This window comes from Lineus longissimus, chromosome 10 (genome assembly GCF_910592395.1).
Source record: "Lineus longissimus chromosome 10, tnLinLong1.2, whole genome shotgun sequence".
In the NCBI taxonomy this organism is placed as follows: domain Eukaryota; kingdom Metazoa; phylum Nemertea; class Pilidiophora; order Heteronemertea; family Lineidae; genus Lineus; species Lineus longissimus.
In genome coordinates this window covers 133,856-145,918 of record NC_088317.1, presented here as the reverse complement: position 1 = coordinate 145,918, position 12,063 = coordinate 133,856, and positions in this window count along the sequence as shown.

Below are 12,063 nucleotides of genomic sequence, written 5' to 3'. Positions count from 1 at the left end.
GTTTAACACTCAGAAGCAAAGTGACAGCAATGACATGAACACTGTGGACTTGACTTGTCCCCCTGTGCCATGAATGAAGTGAGAGTAAATGATACCAGAGGTCCGATATACCAAGCCAATATCATGTTCGATATCCAGAATCAGCTAACCTAACCCAATCTGTTCCTTGGCCAATATGTTGGCGAGAAGATATATCTTAGTCTTGATGACAGGTTGACATGGCCAGACTTCCTGCGAATAGTTGTCTCGATGAACCTGCCATGATCAGAAAAGAGTGATAAAGTGACTTGGAGCATATTCATACAAGAATGTGGTCGTGTAGGCTGTGATCTATCACCTGTTATGCTTTCTGGATATAATGACATCATCTGAATCTGTCAGTTGCCCATTGAGGCAATGACTCTGAGGTATTATGTTATTATTCATTGGCGAGACAGAGGATCTGTGTCTCTAGATCGGAGAAGAATCGTAAGTGGACATTGAGACTGCGGATCCCTGTCTCTAGATTTAATAAATTGTTTTAGTGGATCGTAAAAGGAAACCCAGTAAGAGTGCATATTATTAACCTGAAACACTCATAGACAGTTGAAGTTCATAGAATCTGTTTACTGAACAGAACTGTGTAAGCTGCCCACAGCGACCATATTATTGTGATTGATAACAAACATAATTACTTTCTCGTTCACTTCAAATGAAGAAGATTGAATTGATCACTCTAATAGGATAAGTTTAATAACAATATGGTTGGTCATTACGTCAATGTGTTACTTCGGGCAGCCGGTCTTACTATTGTCCTTACCGCTGATTTTTATCGCCTCAGTGTGATACCGCAAGCCTATAATGGATGTGATACTGATAAGGCAAAGGCGTTTCAATTGTTTCAATGTTTCAATTAATATAATATTTTAGTTTGTGTGATCTTCTTTTCTCTGACATGTCTAATTATAACCGGCTCATGTAACGTATTTTTTTATTCAATTGTAAACCAACCCTGTCAGCCATGGATGGCCAAGGTGCGGCAAGACATGGGTGAGGGGTGGAATGCCAGGTGATGACCGAGGCTTGTCCAGAGAAAGTATGCCATCACGGCCAGTCTGTATTCCCAGGACCAGGGTTGGGCCATGTGCCCGTCAATCTGGAACCGAGATGGCATGCCAGGTAACACAGGGGTTACACACAGGGCCGGCCAAAAGGTGAAGGGTCCCCACATCAGATGGGGTTTCAAAAGGCCAGTCAGAGTATTTCATGGTCCGTCAGATCTTTTTTCTGACAGCAGTACTCCGACTGGGGGTCAAGGTTCTCCTAAGATTTCCACCAGGGTGCAATGGTGGTCATCTCCAGAGAAACAACCCTGATATTATAATGATAAATACCCAATATATGTAGTCGAGAGAAACAAACAATGGTGTGGTGCCGAAAATTAAACTACGACAATCTTCCTGCATCTTAAACTCGTAGATTATACATAATATGACGCTTTTTTTTACTTGACTTGTTGTATGGCATGTATATGTGTTTCTTATGCAAACAAACTGGTGAATTCCCATTGCATTTTGTTTTAAGCCAACCGTAAGGTAGCTATTATTTCATCTTCTGTATGAACAAGACCTTGTTCTTTTCAGTGTCAAAAACAGACCACTTCAGCACCCGAGCCTTTTGTTGTTTTAAGAAGAAAAAACATAGCCTTGAGCCACCCCTGGGCCAAGCCTGGTCCTTTTCCTATCATTTATGCCAATCCAATATCATGCTTCTGATCTGGTAAAATAATCATGTGAGTTCGTTATTTGAGGTTGTGTGTGGGAGTTTTGTGTGCAAATATTCAATAAAATACAATATCACTGACATATTGAAAAACAAACAAGACACCGAATCGCTATTCTTCTCCGAATTGTAAAGAAGAATAAAAGAAAATATTTAATACATATACAGGTACATGTAAGTATTATCCATGGCAACTTGGAGAAAGAATATGCCTTTTGATTTTGCCAGAAAGATGGTCTGTGACAGCTGCCATGACTGAGCCATAAGCTGGTGAACCTGTTCACACTGAATTTAAAGAGCAATAAAATAATCAGCTCCTCTTTAATGTCATTGAGATCCTCAGGTTTAAATATTGAAACAATCCCTTTGACATTTCATGATCGTGTAATCTTGACATTTGTATGCTAATCAGTTATGAGATCGGGTCATCTGTAAGATAATAAAAGATTTACGGACACTGTAACTTCCTTATTAACCTTGCAATATGACACATTTGATGCCGTTGGTATCGCATTAAAATGTTAAAAAGTTATGTCAAAGTGAACATGATGCTATGACGTTCATTCTGTATGTACGCACCTGTAGGGTAGGGTGTCTCAACAGTATTTGCTGATGTGCGTTTACATCAGGCATGTTCGTTTTGTGGCGATTTTTTGTGTACATGGCGAGGGGAATGGGTCTGAATATTGGGGTTTGATGTGCACATGCTTTATGGATGGGCATACAGATCACCTCTCAAAATTAACAAAGCCAACTTCTCGAATCAAATGATCAATATGAAAGCAGTGGACATTGGTTTATCATCTGGAGATGGTGTGCATTGGGTGAACCACAGCTTTAGAGAGTGGCTGCCGAGGCCAGAAACGCCAATGAGCTATACGCATTTAATCTGACAAACAGATAATTCCAGTCGATTAGAACTGCAGATCGTGAAATAATGCTGTGTTCATCCTCCTTTTGTTGTCCATGACAGTTCTGAGGTCAAATACACAAACGAGATATTCAGGTTTATTATGATAGTCAACAGCTTGAGAGGACTGTCCGCGGCAACGATTTTTTTTCATTTACTGTGATTATGCGTGTAATGACGTTGAATATAGTAGCCATCCAACCTGAAAACTCAATAGCTGATGACCTCAGGGGCATCTCTAGCTACAATTTGATGCAATCGGTGCAGGTACCACCAGGAATTATAAAGGATACGCTTCATGGAGTAAAACATGGGCGTGGTGCCAATATTCCTTACCGACAAAATAGAGATGTGGGATCAATAGCCGCTGGAATATTGAGTGTGGTGGTATTTTATTGGCATTTCTGGTCGAAGCTCGCCAGTAACGTGAACCATCTTATGACACTTGATAAATGTCAAATAGACATTGATCAGGCGTGCTTTGCTCTTCCATGACTTTTGCTCCGGCATTAATTTAAAGAACTTGCCTCTTGTCTTATACTGACCTTTCGTCTCCTTTCATCTTGTTACTTGTAGGTTGAATATCCTAGAAAGAGAAATGTCAGTCGGTTAGCAGTATGAAACCAAGTGAAATGACGATATCATGCATGTTCTTGCGGCATCAATCCAAAAATATGCAATCAAAGTTTATGAAATAAATAATGTGGTGAAGTGAGGCTGGATCTTGCATATTCAGTTCTTTACGAAGTTAGGTTGCATTGGATTCGCACCCATGACCAATCGGTAAAGAACTTATTGACCACCGTAATGTATTCAAGACTTAATTGACACTCTCCTTCGCCATGCACAGGTGAAAAACATGAATGATGAGCTTATCTCATTCATACAGACGCACCAGATGAATACTAGTATATCATCAGTTTCGGAATCTGCCCTTGTCAAAGGAATTCAAATTACTTTTTATGATGATCACTCGTTTGTCAGTGTCTCCTGAGAATATTGATAGCCTCTGCATGCTGCGGCATAGAAATCGAATTATTTCATTTCATCTTTTGATTGATACTCGAATGAACTGAGGCAATTGAGATTGCTTTGATATATATTTGGTATTCACCAAACGTATTGATTTTAGTACCTGATTTACTTGCCGAGACCTAGCTACCATTATCTAGTGATTACCAGGTACAGTCTTGAATAGAGTATGATCCTTTTTGTTAGGCTCTATAGTCGGATAAACATTTATGTCTATTCTTTTGTGATGTAGTGTTCTTCAGAAGTTATATAATCGAACACAATTTTCAAAGATTTCAATGAAACATATTTTTCACCACAATTCATTGAAACGTGGAACAACTGCCGACAGAATTCACTTTTTAACGCACTGTAAATATGCCAATGACAAATTAGGGACAGGTACTACCTGGCTAGGTCATGCTTAAGGTGGACAACTCTTGACGTTATCTTTTTAGAAGAGGTATTTAGGGTCGTTTTGACACTAAGCACTGCGATATTCCTTTATCGTGAACAGGAGATAAGTGATGAATCAAAACTATATTGCTTGCTAAAAGACCAAGCCATGCGCAGAGGTTTCTAACTAAAGTACATCTTGCCTCTGATCGTGGCAGTGCTTGTTGGCGTGTTTAATAATCCCATAACAGAGCTGAAGTGAGCTGAAACATGTTAAAACAATTGTGTGTTCCCACGTACCCGAGGGCATATGGGATATGTATGTTTTCTACCAAGCCTGGAGCTGTGGAATAAAATCCTCAAACAAAGATGAGGAAATAATTGCTGGGCCGATATAATTGCTCCTTATAATATAGTATTTGTGCGAAAAGATCGGGTAACTGATATGCATGCATTGATACCTCAGAGAAAATGAAGAGATGGAAGAAGTGGATGACTAGAAAGATGGCCATCTGTCTATACGACTGTAAGCCCGATCTACGAATGATGTGTTTGTGGTTCAACGATGAAAAAATGATGCCCACCATTGCTATTGTTTCCCCTTAACAGTGCAATGTCCTTAGTCGTAGTGCTCAAAATCATTAATATCCGACACTGACAGCTTGCTACTGAGAACAAATAAAACATTTGGTGCGATCGTACATATTGGCCATCAATAAATATATCTGGGGACATTAACTACATTCCTGATGGGATGCTTGCCAGGACATAATGTAAGAGTGCTGGTATACTAGTACTAATGTGTCATTTGCACAATCACTTGCTGAGTGTAAGTGTGTGTGTTTGGCTTTGTAGTAGTGTTGCCAGCAAGAGAAAGTATGAATAGGACGGTCACAAGATCATAATACTGATGAGAGTTTCGATGAGAAGGTCATTAGTTCAATGCTTTGGGTCACTACTGTTTCATTTCCATATCATTTAATAAGGCACTTGAGGTGCATTGTTCTCATCTGTGTTGGGCCACAGTTTTCCCAGGGGAAATACGGTAGTGACCCTTTCATGTGGATAAGCAGTGTCCTGTTTTGTCTTGTCATCAGGCAAAGCAATCTTCAGCTTTCATGTGGATAAGCAGTGTCCTGTTCAGTCTTGTCGTCAGGCAAAGCAATCTTCAGCTTTCATGAGGATAAGCAGTGTCCTGTTTTGTCTTGTGGTCAGGCAAAGTAATCTTCAGCTTTCATGTGGATAAGCAGTGTCCTGTTTTGTCTTGTCGTCAGGCAAAGTAATCTTCAGCTTTCATGTGGATAAGCAGTGTCCTGTTTTGTCTTGTGGTCAGGCAAAGCAATCTTCAGCTTTCATGTGAATAAGCAGTGTCCTGTTTTGTCTTGTTGTCAGGCAAAGCAATCTTCAGCTTTCATGTGGATAAGCAGTGTCCTGTTTTGTCTTGTCGTCAGGCAAAGCAATCTTCAGCTTTCATGTGGATAAGCAGTGTCCTGTTTTGTCTTGTGGTCAGGCAAAGCAATCTTCAGCTTTCATGTGGATAAGCAGTGTCCTGTTTTGTCTTGTCGTCAGGCAAAGCAATCTTCAGCTTTCATGTGGATAAGCAGTGTCCTGTTTTGTCTTGTCGTCAGGCAAAGCCATCTTCACGACATTTATTGTAGATATTGCTTGGTTCAAGTGACTTTCACTCGAATTGAAAGGACCAGAATCAGATTTGGATGAATCTCATTCCTTTCCAAATGACTGAAAAGAGCCCCGCAGATGCAGTCCGGCGTCTATTCCATTACACCACTGATATCTAAGAGTACAATCAAGGACTCGTCTGACAATGAAAAAGCGATACGTAAACCCATTTGCCAGAGGAAAAAAATTGGTCTACCGCTGGGTTCAACCTATGCCCTGTTTACCATCCATCAGATAGTCAGTCGGCTGATGGCATTCCATTGAGAGTGAAACACTGTTGCCTGAAATCAAGTGAAGGTGGCATTTTGACTAAAATCTTCTTTTGTGCAATATATCATGACTGAAGACTTGAGATAGCATTTTGGCTAAAATGCGTTTTGAGCAAAATTCATCATGATTGGCTGTATCATTTGATAAGAAATGCCTGTGGTTAGTGCTTTTAGATTCGGTAAGAACAGCAGTTTCAAGCAAAAGCCAGAACATTGATTTGCCACATTCTAGTAATTTGAAAGATCGTTCTGTTTTAGGGATTTTCTAGGTCTGGTTCCACGAAAGGAGTTAATTTCCTAAGTTTGGCCTGCTCCTTCAGTTAGGCTCAGTAAACTTAACAGCAAGTTGAATAAAACCATTTAGGGTCATTCCAAATACCACGGTTCTGATTTAGGTTGGCGGTTATCAATTTTGCACTTATCTTTCAGTCAGTATGATCAATGTATTCCGGGTTTTTGACCTGCGGCTGTTGATGTATTCTACATCGTGATCAAAGTGCAAGGAAGATTCTAATAACGTTAGATCATAAAATATCTGGCCATTCTTATCATATTGCCACAATGGTAATACTGAAAGGATCCTGGTTGTATGGCTGATGTCTAATAAAGTATAGATATCATTATTCTTCCCCTTCCATCACATTTACAGATCATAGTGCACTTCAAGAAAGAACGATCTAGGCAGTGTGGATTTGTATTTGGATATGCTTGTACAGAGTTTACATAGACTAAACGATGAAGATGATCAATGTGACCCTACTGCATATTGTCTCTCTCAGTTTGAAGGCGTAGTACACTATCGCAGACAATCGTTCGAGCTTCCGTTGAACTGTTAAACTGATGATAAATTTAGCTGAGTAATTCATAAGTCATGCATCCCGAGTTTAAAAATTAGTTTTTTTAAGAAATAAATTTTTGTTCAATTTTTTTTCAAATTGGTAAAAAATGCTAAAACTTGGAATTCTACCGCGTACTATATGGCCAAACAAAACGGTCGTGATCGATCCGAGAATCGAGGCCACAGCCTCTTGATTATTAGCCCGATGCTCTCTCCACTATTCCCCTGGTCTCCCTAGCTAGCGAACAGATTCTAGCACTTTAATCACTGACAAATGCAACTGGCTCTGTGTGATTAGTTTCTTTGGCAATTTGTTAAAGGAAGTTAATAGGGGACTGGTTTGATGAATTGGTACTAGTTAGAATTGCAGGCCAGCGTTGCCACAGTAACCTGTGTGTGTTGAGGATGACAGGGCTGAGGATTCTTAGCTTATGAGAATCAACAAGGTTTACACTTCATCAAAAAGAAAGAAAACATAGCCAGTGGAAAGACTAGATTATGAGTAGTTGTGTAAAATAAACCCGAAAGACACCCTAACAGACATTATTGCCGGTAATGTGACAGAATAAACGTATTGAACTGCATCTCAGAGCCAGGGCGGGGTGTTGGTTTAGGTTTATTATAATCATCGTCGGTCCTGGTTACCTATCTGAAGGTCTGTTTGAAAGGTCAATTCAAGCTCTGCTGAAAAAAGAAACATCGCGATGCAGGCACACCAGCCTTTTTCTCATCTACAACAACCAACACAGCTAATTTAGATGCTTTTGCACGCAATTGAACAAGTTATTGTTGTGTCCTGGCCAGAAAACAGTTGGAAAACGCCAAGGAGGTAGTTCTCACTGATTTGCTGGGTTATTCTTATCACCATTTGTCATCTGACCTTGGCATATCAATTATTGTGAGAATCACCTCTCCTCACGCTGCACCGATATGTGAGGCAGAAATGACCATCAGCAGGACTCGGTATTGCTAAAAGGTAAAAACTAAATGAGTTGATTTTATCAATTTTTGGTGTAAGTTGAAACTCGTCGGCGAACCGACAATGAACTGCTGTGGAACGGGATAGAACATGAAGCCCCATCCTCTATGATCTAGCGATGGGGTCTATGCGCCTTTTTCTTGGACATATATGTGTTGTATGTATCTCTGCTGGGCATTATTCATGATGTAAGCAAAAGGTTAATGTGTTTTAATTATGCAGCCTTGTGGGTTTGACCTTTCCATATCTGTAGGTAGATCGAGATTGCGACCATGAACCACTATAAATCTCTTGGTCTGATCTCGTCTGAATCGCAATTTCCCGGGTGTTGTGCTGTAGAGGATGAAACGGACAAACTTTCTGGACTGGTCTCCGCGAGATACAAGGCGTTGCTTCAGGTTAAATCTGAAGAAATGTTAAAATCTGTTCCATTTCCACCATAAAAAGTTAACTGTTTTATGGTGGAAATGTTTAAGTTTAAGTTTTAAGTTGTTTTAATCGCATAGCACTTGAAAATGAGCTTCTACCGTAACGTTTACTGGCTTTGTGCCATATTGGTCTCACCGAGAATTAACAACTGGTGGTAGTCTACTATACACCAACAGTTTTCCGAGTAGTTTCTGATGGTAGGCCTAAAGGTGCCCCCATTTGAAGTTGGAAAAGGTCGAGAAATGTATCCTTTTGCCCAGCAGTCTATGAAAATTCCAAAGTTTTTCTTTTCACCCGATTTTTTCAAAGGTGTCGGTGAAATAATCTCCTCCGCTAGATTTTCGCCAGATGGAACAGAGGTGATGATATGTTGTGTTAACTACCTTGATTGTTATCACTTGGAGATGCGGGGCTATTTGTGTTACTTTATGCTTAAATGGCAGAGCATTGAGTTGATTTACGGACTTCTAAATGTTAAATTGATGGTTGTGAACCATCTTTCAATGAGTGTACTGGGTTACATTCACGTAATCACGAGATTTCACTGAAAAAGGTCTGGGTCGTAAATCATGCAGGCTTCTACTTGAGGTTTTGGCAGAGGAACGAACAACAGTGTTTTCGGAGTCCGGAATGGTTCTTTAAATGGTTGTCAGTAGCAGCAACAGGGTCGAATTGGTGGTCTCTGATGTGACTATCACAGTACAGTTAGAGGTCTAGTTTGGCGTGGTGATACTCTGCCGATGCACTTGTAAGAACCCTCATCTCAACTCCATGTAGCTTAATATGGCCCAGCTGGCTTCAGCCGTTAGTCTCGTACCAGTATGAAGTTTCCCGGATGTGTTACTCAAACTGTTTATTTACCCATCCCCAAGTATGACGTGAATTGGTTGACTCCTAGAATGCCGGAGGCTGATAACACGTGAAATCTATATAATGCATGGTAGTGATCAATAGATCTGCTAGCCATTAGCCTCAGGGATGCCCTCGCGTAGTCTTGTTCATCCGAAAGCCCAAGGCTGATCACCGTGTCTAAGAGACTGTCATGCATCATTATCCTCCTATCAAAACCACTACTTATCTCATAGGTTGCCCGTCGGTATGTTACACAGTCGCAGGTTATATGGTATATTGTGCTCTCGGAGTTGATTTAGCAATATACGTACCGTCATCTCTTGATGTAGTTTTCACATCTTGACAATTCATCGAAAGAGGGAAAGCTAAGTTCAATTTTTTTAATCGTATAATCTGAATAAATTACGAAGTACATTCAAGCAGTGCTGGAATATTCATACTTTGCTCTGACGAAGGATAACGTCTAATGAAGATCTAGGTTTCGTTGACTCGCCATCGATCTTGTTGTTGAACAGATAGTTTTAAATTGGTATTAACTATACCCAATGGCAAGCATTGATCCCGAAAGTTATGCGAATCCACCTAGTCATGAAATATGTTACCCAAGGCGATGCTTGATATAAGTCTGGCACATCATCACGCCTACCCCATTCCCCAGCACCACCCACGTGTTCCAGGCAATCCAGACATCGCCCCCAGCATTGCTAAATGGCTAGCCGTTCATCATTACATCCATGAATCTATTGCTATCAATTCGCTGTCCAATTTAGTGGGCGGAAAAGGGAAATACTTGCACCCGGGGAGGTTGTAAGAGAAGGCACCCCTCTATTCTTTCATATAGGGACGCAGTTTTACATAATCAAATTCATCTTCTGAATGGAAAAAGTGCGGAACACTGGCTTAAAGTAAACTTGATGTGAAACCACCTAACCGGTTAGCCCCTGGCCTCCTCTCCAAAATGAACTATTGATCAACTAGATATCCCTGCGGTACCCTGATGGAAAAAAAACCCAACCGAATAATTTCCGCTCTTTGGTTGATTCTATCTGCCCCGTCTGTCAGGTGTCCGATTCACATAAAGGTCACACGATCTGTGTAGCGTGGATATTATCGATGGGTTGGCTGGATATAGTATCGAAATGTCATTCGAATCCGCAGTTTTTCGACCAGGTCACTAGTATCTGTTTTCGCAACTCTTTTCAATAGGAATCCCAGGACGAAAATTGAAGCACGATCTGCCTCTGCAAGGTAACTCTGTAGTCATCCCTTCTCCTAATGATCACAATTATCATCCTGCTATCCTGCAGAAATGATGTCCATTATAATCATTTGTATTGCCTCGGTGTACTGATGGGAATCTTTTGAAATGGAGAAGACTATTGCCGAACGGAATCAATGTTTTATATGATCAAGGTTACTACGTCAGTGTCCTTTGGCTAGTCGTTAGTCATTGCTGATAATGAAAGGTCTCAGTATGATTTGTTGTCCTAATCAAAGTGTTAACGACTAGGTGATCATTTTGGGTCTCGGCCGGGGGAAGAGCGGCATTTTTGATGCATTATCATTCAGCCCTGTCAGTGTTAGTCATGCTGAAAACGAAGTCCCAAGATTTTGGACATTGAAAATTTTTGTGAAAATAGTAAAAAATAAGAATATGATTGGTTTTAATCTATTGTGAGATGGCGACTTGGAGACCAATACTTGCTGCTACTTCATGTAATTTAACCTAACCGACCTAGCTGCTGCCATTAATCTATAAAGTGTTTACTGAAGCCAACTATTTACATTTAATTTCTATAGAAGTTCTAAGTATGCCTTCAGTTTAAAGATCGTACGTTTTACGACTGTTTTTACTTCTGACACCTTCTGATAAAGAATGTGTGTCAGCAGCAGGGAGGAAATAAGAAGCGCTTTTCTAAAATATCCGCACTTAGCTGAGATTAGTTCCTGTTTATGTCAATGTATCATTCTGATAATGCAGTGTTGGAACTATTTTGCAGAAGAGTTATCTATCCATCAACGTTCCCATTGGCACAAAAAGGTATCGCAAAATGAACACAAAAACAGAACGTGGGCAGTAATTTTCGCTAAATGCATTTACTGACATTCAAATAAGCTGAAAGCATCCTGCATTATATATTCATTTCAGATGCCTTTATTCTTGAAGAAATTGCTGATATTAAGAAAGCATGTTTTCACCAAAACCAAGGCACTAGAATTTGACATTAAATCGTTAAATCTGTTAAGATTGACTCTGATTGGCTGTATGGTGTGCTTAAAAGTAATTTAAAAGCATGATCCCATGAAATCATTACGTGAAATGAATAAAAGTCACCAACAAAAAATAGCTGTCACGTTTATTTGACACCATGAAAAAAGCATCATGTCTGATATGTCGAAAGTGACACTGCGGAAAAATTGTCTTCAAACCATACAGAGCGTTTTTCCAATAGCTTGTTTGAAGTGCCAGTCGAAAAGTGATGCAAATAAGTCGGGGAATTTCGTCTTGTGAGAGTTATATCAGTAGATTTGTAAACTTTGGGAATAATGTTTATCTGTTGGTGGGCATGATTCATATCAAAGCAAAATAACACGTTTAAACATTGCCCGAGCAATGATCTCCTTTCTATGACAATCATGATAGCTTTGGATCTCTCTCGGTTAATTCTTGATAGTTTACTGCTATCTTCCTATATTCGATCAAGAGTTAAGCACAGCTAAATTCAGACATTGGCAGAAACTGATTAATTGAAATACATGGCAATATGTTTTAGTTTTCAAAATCTTGAGATAGGTGTAAATGTCTGGATCGTTTTTTTAAAAGCCACCATCTTCAATACCTTCCCTAGAATAGATGTTGTGCTTGTACACATATGCGAAATCCCCCTTGTTCATATCACCATGTCACACACAGTCGACTCCATCACACCAGCAGCAA